We start from the raw sequence: 9,672 nt of genomic DNA, 5'->3' as shown, positions 1-9,672 counted from the left end.
TGGGCACCACAACTTGGTCAAAACCGGAGTGAGTCAGTGTCAAAATACAGTCGGTTGGGTTGAGGGACGAAACTTATCCGGTTTCAAGAATTGAGGGTGCAAATTGTCCGGTTTTGAAGTTGAGGGACCAAATCTAGACTTCGTTAAGAGTTGAGGGACAAAAAATATACTTTTCTCTATATCTTATAACGATCAAAATGGATTCTAACCGGCGAAATATGAGTTCACGTTACCACACACCTTGATTGAGATTAAAGTTATTGAATTAGTAGATATGTTGAAATAAATAAATGCAACCCGAGCGAGTGCCATGGAAAAATGAATTAGACTTAGTTTAGCAGTTTTTTAAAACCGTAGTACTCTAAGATTAGGGTTAGTTTGGGTGAACTGTAGGTATATTTAAAGGGGGCTGCTACGCGTCAGCCGATGAATAACTATAAAACATCCGCTGCCTGGGTGTCCGTTGGATTGATGCCGGGAGCCGTCCGATCTACTCATCCATGTGTGTCACCTCTCTTGCAACAACAGCGGTGTTGCAGGAACATTTCTAATATACGTCGTGTTGTATAAACTTTTGCAACAGAGGTGATGTTGCAGATATGTTTTTGCAACAAAGGTCTTGTTACAGAAATATTTTGCAACAAGATTTTTTTTGCAACAGAGAACTTGTTGCAGAATTTTTCCCAACATAGTTCTTGTTGCAGAAACATTTTTGCAACAAAGGTGATGTTGCAGAATTATTTTTTCCCAGGCAGAGGCAGCGAACTGGTAATCGGCGGCAGCACACATGCCGAGGAAACAGGACGAACGACGAGGTACCAAGAAGGGCTGGGGACAAGTAGATTCAGGCGGGGGCGGCCATGCACAGCTCGACAGCAGCCGTAGAATCAGGCGACGGGCGAGCCCGATCACTTCCATGGAGCTTCGGGCCGGCATTAGCGACGTCGCAAGTGATGGGGAACGTTGCAGAAAATTAAAAAAAATTCTATGGTTTCACCAACATCCATCTATGAGTTCATCTAAGAAATGAGTCATGGCAGAGAGATTGCATCTACATACCACTTTGTAGATCGCGCGGAAGCGTTCAAAAGAACGGGGTTGAAGTAGTCGTTCTCGTCGTGATCCTGTCACCGGAGATCCTAGCGCCGAACGGGCGGCACCTCCGCGTTCAACACACGTACGGTCAGCGTGATGTCTCCTCCGCGTTCAAAAGAATGGGAAGGAGAGGTTGATGATGAAAGCTCCAGCAGCAGCACAATGGCGTGGTGATGGTGGAACAGCAGCACTCCGGCAGGGCTTCGCCAAGCACGTGACGGAGGAGGAAGAGGTGTAGCAGGGGGAGGGAGGCGCCAGAACTTCAGGGTGCGGCTGCGCCCCTCCCCCCCTCCCTTTATATAGGCCCCCAAGGGGGGGCGCCGGCCCTGGGAGATCCAATCTCCCAAGGGGCGGCGGCCAAGGGGGTGGAGTACCCCCCAAGCCAAGTGAGGCCCCCCCCACCCTAGGGTTTCAACCCTAGGCGCAGGGGGTGGGCCAAGGGGGGCGCACCAGCCCACTATGGGCTGGTTCCCCTCCCCACTTTGGCCCTTGGGGCCCTCTGGGATGGGTGGCGCCACCCGGTGGACCCCCGGGACCCTTCTAGTGGTCCTGGTACAATATCGGGTGACCCCGAAACTTTCCCGATGGGCGAAACACCACTTCCTATATAGTTTTCTTTACCTCCGGACCATTCCGGAACTCCTCGTGACGTCCGGGATCTCATCCGGGACTCCGAACAACGTTCAGTATACTGCATACTCATATTCATACAACCCTAGCGTCACCAAACCTTAAGTGTGTAGACCCTACGGGTTCGGGAGACACGTAGACATGACCGAGAAGGAACTCGGGCAATAACCAACAGCGGGATCTGGATACCCATGTTGGTTCCCACATGCTCCTCGATGATATCATCGGATGAACCACGATGTCGAGGGTTCATGCAACCCCGTATACTATTCCCTTTGTCAATCGATACGTTACATGCCCGAGACTCGATCGTCGGTATCCCAATACCTCGTTCAGTCTCGTTACCGGCAAGTCACTTTACTCGTACCGTAATGCATGATCCCGTGACCAAACACTTGGTCACTTTGAGCTCATTATGATGATGCATTACCGAGTGGGCCCAGAGATACCTCTCCGTCTTACGGAGTGACAAATCCCAGTCTCGATCCATGTCAACCCAACAGACACTTTCGGAGATACCTGTAGTGCACCTTTATAGTCACCCAGTTACGTTGTGACGTTTGGTACACCCAAAGCACTCCTACGGTATCCGGGAGTTACACGATCTCATGGTCTAAGGAAGAGATACTTGACATTGAAAAAGCTCTAGCAAAACGAACTACACGATCTTGTGCTATGCTTAGGATTGGGTCTTGTCCATCACGTCATTCTCCTAATGACGTGATCCCGTTGTCAATGAAATCTAATGTCCATAGTCAGGAAACCATGACTATCTGTTGACCAACAAGCTAGTCAACTAGAGGCTTAATAGGGACGTATTGTGGTCTACGTATTTACACGTGTATTACAATTTCCGGATAATACAATTATAGCATGAATAAAAGACAATTATCACGAACAAGGAAATATAATAATAATCCTTTTATTATTGCCTCTAGGGCATATTTGCAACAGTCTCCCACTTGCACTAGAGTCAATAATCTAGTTACATTATGATGAATCGAACACCCATAGAGTTCTGGTGCTGATCATGTTTTGCTCGCGGAAGAGGTTTAGTCAACGGATCTGCGACATTCAGATCCGTATGCACTTTGCAAATTTCTATGTCTCCGTGTTGAACATTTTGACGGATGGAGTTGAAGCGACGCTTGATGTGCCTGATCTTCTTGTGAAACCTGGGCTCCTTGGTAAGGGCAATAGCTCCAGTGTTGTCATAGAAGAGTTTGATCGGCCCCGACGCATTGGGTATGACTCCTAGGTCGGTGATGAACTCCTTCACCCATATTGCTTCATGCGCTGCCTCCGAGGCTGCCATGTACTCCGCTTCACATCTAGATCCTGCCACGACGCTCTGCTTGCAGCTGCACCAGCTTACTGCTCCACCATTCAACATATACACATATCCGGTTTGTGACTTAGAGTCATCCAGATCTGTGTCGAAGATAGCGTCGACGTAACCCTTTACGACGAGCTCTTTGTCACCTCCATAAACGAGAAACATGTCCTTTGTCCTTTTCAGGTACTTCAGGATATTCTTGACCGCTGTCCAGTGTTCCTTGCCGGGATTACTTTGGTACCTTCCTACCAAACTCACGTCAAGGTTTACATCAGGTCTGGTACACAGCATGGCATACATAATAGATCCTATGGCTGAAGCATAGGGGATGACACTCATCTCTTCTTTATCTTTTGCCGTGGTCGGGCATTGAGCCGAGCTCAATCTCACACCTTGCAATACAGGCAAGAACCCCTTCTTGGACTAATCCATTTTGAACTTCTTCAAAATCTTATCAAGGTATGTGCTTTGTGAAAGACCTATGAGGCGTCTCGATCTATCTCTATAGATCTTGATGCCTAATATATAAGCAGCTTCTCCAAGGTCCGTCATTGAAAAACACTTATTCAAGTAGGCCTTAATGCTGTCCAAAAGTTCTATATCATTTTCCATCAAAAGTATGTCATCTACATATAATATGAGAAATGCTACAGAGCTCCCACTCACTTTCTTGTAAACGCAGGCTTCTCCATAAGTCTGCATAAACCCAAACGCTTTGATCATCTCATCAAAGCGAATGTTCCAACTCCGAGATGCTTGCACCAGCCCATAAATGGATCGCTGGAGCTTGCATACTTTGTTAGCATTCTTAGGATCGACAAAACCCTCCGGCTGCATCATATACAGTTCTTCCTTAAGATGCCCGTTAAGGAATGCTGTTTTGAGGTCCATCTGCCATATCTCATAATCATAGTATGCGGCAATTGCTAACATGATTCGGACGGACTTAAGCTTCGCTACGGGAGAGAAAGTCTCATCGTAGTCAATCCCTTGAACTTGCCGATAACCCTTAGCGACAAGTCGAGCTTTATAGATGGTGACATTTCCATCCGCGTCCGTCTTCTTCTTAAAGATCCATTTGTTTTCTATCGCTCGCCGATCATCGGGCAAGTCAGTCAAAGTCCATACTTTGTTTTCATACATGGATTCTATCTCGGATTTCATGGCTTCTAGCCATTTGTTGGAATTTGGGCCTGCCATTGCTTCTTCATAGTTCGAAGGTTCACCGTTGTCCAACAACATGATTTCCAGGACAGGGTTGCCGTACCACTCTGGTGCGGAACGTGTCCTTGTGGACCTACGAAGTTCAGTAGCAACTTGATCCGAAGTACCTTGATCATCATCATTATTTTCCTCTTCATTTGGTGTAGGCATCACAGGAACATTTCCTGGGCTGCACTACTATCCCGTTCAAGAGGTAGTACTTCATCGAGTTCTACTTTCCTCCCACTTACTTCTTTCGAGAGAAACTCTTTTTCCAGAAAGGATCCGTTCTTGGCAACAAAGATCTTGCCTTCGGATCTTAAGTAGAAGGTATACCCAATGGTTTCTTTAGGGTATCCTATGAAGACGCATTTTTCCGACTTGGGTTCGAGCTTTTCAGGTTGAAATTTCTTGACATAAGCATCGCATCCCCAAACTTTTAGAAACGACATCTTAGGTTTCTTCCCAAACCATAATTCATACGGTGTCGTCTCAACAGATTTAGACGGTTCCCTATTTAAAGTGAATGTAGATGTCTCTAGAGCATATCCCCAAAATGATAGCGGTAAATCGATAAGAGACATCATAGATCGCACCATATCCAATAGAGTGCGATTACGACGTTCGGACACACCGTTACGCTGAGGTGTTCCAGGCGGCGTGAGTTTTGAAACGATTCCACATTTTCTAAAGTGTGTACCAAATTCGTGACTTCAATATTCTCCTCCACGATCCGATCGTAAGAATTTTATCTTTCGGTCACGTTGATTCTCTACTTCATTCTGAAATTCCTTGAACTTTTCAAAGGTCTCAGACTTGTGTTTCATCAAGTAGACATACCCATATCTACTTAAGTCATCAGTGAGAGTGAGAACATAAGGATATCCTCCGCGAGCCTCAACGCTCATTGGACCGCACACATCGGTATGTATGATTTCGAACAAGTTGGTTGCTCGCTCCATTGTTCTGGAGAACGGGGTCTTGGTCATTTTGCCCATGAGGCATGGTTCGCATGTGTCAAATGATTCATAATCGAGAGACTCTAAAAGTCCATCAGCATGGAGCTTCTTCATGCGCTTGACACCAATGTGACCAAGGCGGCAGTGCCACAAGTATGTGGGACTATCGTTATCAACTTTACATCTTTTGGTATTCACGCTATGAATATGTGTAACATTACGTTCGAGATTCATTAAGAATAAACCATTGACCATCGGGGCATGACCATAAAACATATCTCTCATATAAATAGACCAACCATTATTCTCGGATTTAAATGAGTAGCCATCTCGTATTAAACGAGATCCAGATACAATGTTCATGCTCAAACTTGGCACTAAATAACAATTATTGAGGTTTAAAACTAATCCTGTAGGTAAATGTAGAGGTAGCGTGCCGACGGCGATCACATCGACCTTGGAACCATTCCCGACGCGCATCGTCACCTCATCCTTCGCTAGTCTCCGCTTATTCCGCGGCTCCTGCTGTGAGTTACAAATGTGAGCAACGGCACCGGTATCAAATACTCAGGAGTTACTACGAGTACTAGTAAGGTACACATCAATTACATGTATATCAAATATACCTTTAGTGTTGCCGGCCTTCTTGTCTGCTAAGTATTTGAGGCAGTTCCGCTTCCAGTGACCCTTTCCCTTGCAATAAAAGCACTCAGTTTCAGGCTTGGGTCCATTCTTTGACTTCTTCCCAGCAACTGGCCTACCAGGTGCGGCAACATCTTTGCCGTCCTTCTTGAAGTTCTTCTTACCCTTGCCCTTCTTGAACTTAGTGGTCTTATTGACCATCAACACTTGATGTTCTTTCTTGATTTCAACCTCTGCTGACTTCAGCATTAAAAATACTTCAGGAATGGTCTTCACCATCCCCTGCATATTGTAGTTCATCACAAAGCTCTTGTAGCATGGTGGGAGCGACTGAAGGATTCTGTAAATGACCGCCTCATCCGGGAGGTTAATGTCCAGCTGGGACAGGCGGTTGTGCAACCCAGACATTTTGAGTATATGCTCACTGACAAAACTATTTTCCTCCATCTTACAACTATAGAACTTGTCGGAGACTTGATATCTCTCGACCCGGGCATGAGCTTGGAAAACTAGTTTCAGCTCCTCGAACATCTCTTATGCTCCGTGTTGCTCAAAATGCTTTTGGAGCCCCGGTTCTAAGCTGTAAAGCATGCCACACTGAACGAGGGAGTAATCATCAGCGCGAGACTGCCAAGCATTCATAATGTCTTGGTTCTCTGGGACGGGTGCATCACCTAGCGGTCCTTCTAGGACATATTGTTTCCTAGCTGCTATGAGGATGATCCTCAGGTTCCGGACCCAGTCCGAATAGTTGCTGCCATCATCTTTCAGCTTGGTTTTCTCTAGGAACGCGTTGAAGTTCATGTTGACATGAGCGTTGGCCATTTGATCTACAAGACATATTTTGCAAAAGTTTTAGACTAAGTTCATGATAATTAAGTTCATCTAATCAAATTATTTAATGAACTCCCACTCAGATTAGACATCCCTCTAGTCATCTAAGTGTTACACGATCCGAGTCGACTAGGCCGTGTCCGATCATCACGTGAGACGGACTAGTCATCATCGGTGAACATCTCCATGTTGATCGTATCTTCTATATGACTCATGTTCGACCTTTCGGTCTCTTGTGTTCTGAGGCCATGTCTGTACATGCTAGGCTCGTTAAGTTAACCCTAAGTGTTCTGCATGTGTAAATCTGTCTTACACCCGTTGTATGTGAACGTAAGGATCTATCACACCCGATCATCACGTGGTGCTTCAAAACGACGAACTTTAGCAACGGTGCACAGTTAGGGGGAACACTTTCTTGAAATTATTATCAGGGATCATCTTATTTACTACCGCCGTTCTAAGTAAACAAGATGCATAAAACATAATAAACATCACATGCAATTATATAGTAGTGACATGATATGGCCAATATCATATTGCTCCTTCGATCTCCATCTTCGGGGCTCCATGATCATCTTCGTCACCGGCATGACACCATGATCTCCATCATCATGATCTCGATCGTTGTGCCTTCATGAAGTTGTCACGCCAACGACTACTGCTACTTCTATGGCTAACGCGTTTAGCAATAAAGTAAAGTAATTTATATGGCGTTCTTCAATGACTCGCAGGTCATACAAAAATAAAGACAACTCCTATGGCTCCTGCCGGTTGTCATACTCATCGACATGCAAGTCGTGATTCCTATTACAAGAACATGATCTCATACATCACAATATGTCATTCATCATTCATCACAACTTCTGGCCATATCACATCACATGACAATTGCTGCAAAAACAAGTTAGACGTCCTCTATTTGTTGTTGCATCTTTTACGTGGCTGCAATCGGGTTCTAGCAAGAACGTTTTCTTACCTACGAATAACCACAACATGATTTTGTCAACTTCTATTTACCCTTCATAAGGACCCTTTTCATCGAATCCGCTCCAACTAAAGTGGGAGAGACAGACACCCGCCAGCCACCTTATGCAACTAGTGCATGTCAGTCGGTGGAACCGGTCTCACGTAAGCGTACGTGTAAGGTTGGTCCGGGCCGCTTCATCCCACAATACCGCTGAAGCAAGATAAGACTAGTAGCGGCAAGCAATTTGACAAGATCTACGCCCACAACAAAATTGTGTTCTACTTGTGCAATAGAGAACTACGCATAGACCTAGCTCATGATGCCACTGATGGGGAACGTTGCAGAAAATTAAAAAAATATCTACGGTTTCACCAAGATCCATCTATGAGTTCATCTAAGCAACGAGTCATGGGAGAGAGATTGCATCTACATACCACTTTGTAGATCGCGCGGAAGCGTTCAAAAGAACGGGGTTGAAGTAGTCGTTCTCGTCTGATCCTATCACCGGAGATCCTAGCGCCGAACGGACGGACCTCCGCGTTCAACACACGTATGGTCAGCGTGACGTCTCCTCCGTCTTGATCCAGCAAGGGGGAAGGAGAGGTTAATGATGAAAGCTCTAGCAGCAGCACAACGGCGTGGTGATGGTGGAACAGCAGCACTCCGGCAGGGCTTCGCCAAGCACGTGACGGAGGAGGAAGAGGTGTAGCAGGGGGAGGGAGGCGCCAGAACTTCAGGGTGTGGCTGCTCCCTCCCCCCTCCCTTTATATAGGCCCCCAAGGGGGGGCGCCGGCCCTGGGAGATCCAATCTCCCAAGGGGCGGCGGCCAAGGGGGTGGAGTACCCCCCAAGCCAAGTGGGGCGCCCCCCCCCCCACCCTAGGGTTTCAACCCTAGGCGCAGGGGGTGGGCCAAGGGGGGCGCACCAGCCCACTATGGGCTGGTTCCCCTCCCCACTTCGGCCCTTGGGGCCCTCCGGGATGGGTGGCCCCACCCGGTGGACCCCCGGGACCCTTCTGGTGGTCCCGGTACAATACCGGGTGACCCCGAAACTTTCCCGATGGCCGAAACACCACTTCCTATATAGTTTTCTTTACCTCCGGACCATTCCAGAACTCCTCGTGACGTCCGGGATCTCATCCGGGACTCCGAACAACATTCGGTATACTGCATACTCATATTCATACAACCATAGCGTCACCGAACCTTAAGTGTGTAGACCCTACGGGTTCGGGAGACACATAGACATGATCGAGACGGCTCTCGGGCAATAACCAACAGCGGGATCTGGATACCCATGTTGGTTCTCACATGCTCCTCGATGATCTCATCGGATGAACCACGATGTCGAGGGTTCATGCAACCCCGTATACTATTCCCTTTGTCAATCGATATGTTACATGCCCGAGACTCGATCGTCGGTATCCCAATACCTCGTTCAGTCTCGTTACCGACAAGTCACTTTACTCGTACCGTAATGCATAATCCCGTGACCAAACACTTGGTTACTTTGAGCTCATTATGATGATGCATTACCGAGTGGGCCTAGAGATACCTCTCCGTCATACGGATTGACAAATCCCAGTCTCGATCTGTGTCAACCCAACAGACACTTTCGGAGATACCTGTAGTGCACCTTTATAGTCACCCAGTTACGTTGTGACGTTTGGTACACCCAAAGCACTTCTACGGTATCCGGGAGTTACACGATCTCATGGTCTAAGGAAGAGATACTTGACATTGAAAAAGCTCTAGCAAAACGAACTACATGATCTTGTGTTATGCTTAGGATTGGGTCTTGTCCATCACGTCATTCTCCTAATGATGTGATCCCGTTGTCAATGACATCTAATGTCCATAGTCAGGAAACCATGACTATCTGTTGACCAACGAGCTAGTCAACTAGAGGCTTACTAGGGACGTATTGTAGTCTATGTATTCACACGTGTATTACGATTTCTGGATAATACAATTATAGCATGAATAAAAGACAATTATCATGAACAAG

Source organism: Triticum aestivum, chromosome 3B, assembly GCF_018294505.1.
Source record: "Triticum aestivum cultivar Chinese Spring chromosome 3B, IWGSC CS RefSeq v2.1, whole genome shotgun sequence".
Classification (NCBI taxonomy): domain Eukaryota; kingdom Viridiplantae; phylum Streptophyta; class Magnoliopsida; order Poales; family Poaceae; genus Triticum; species Triticum aestivum.
This window is presented reverse-complemented; position numbering follows the sequence as displayed.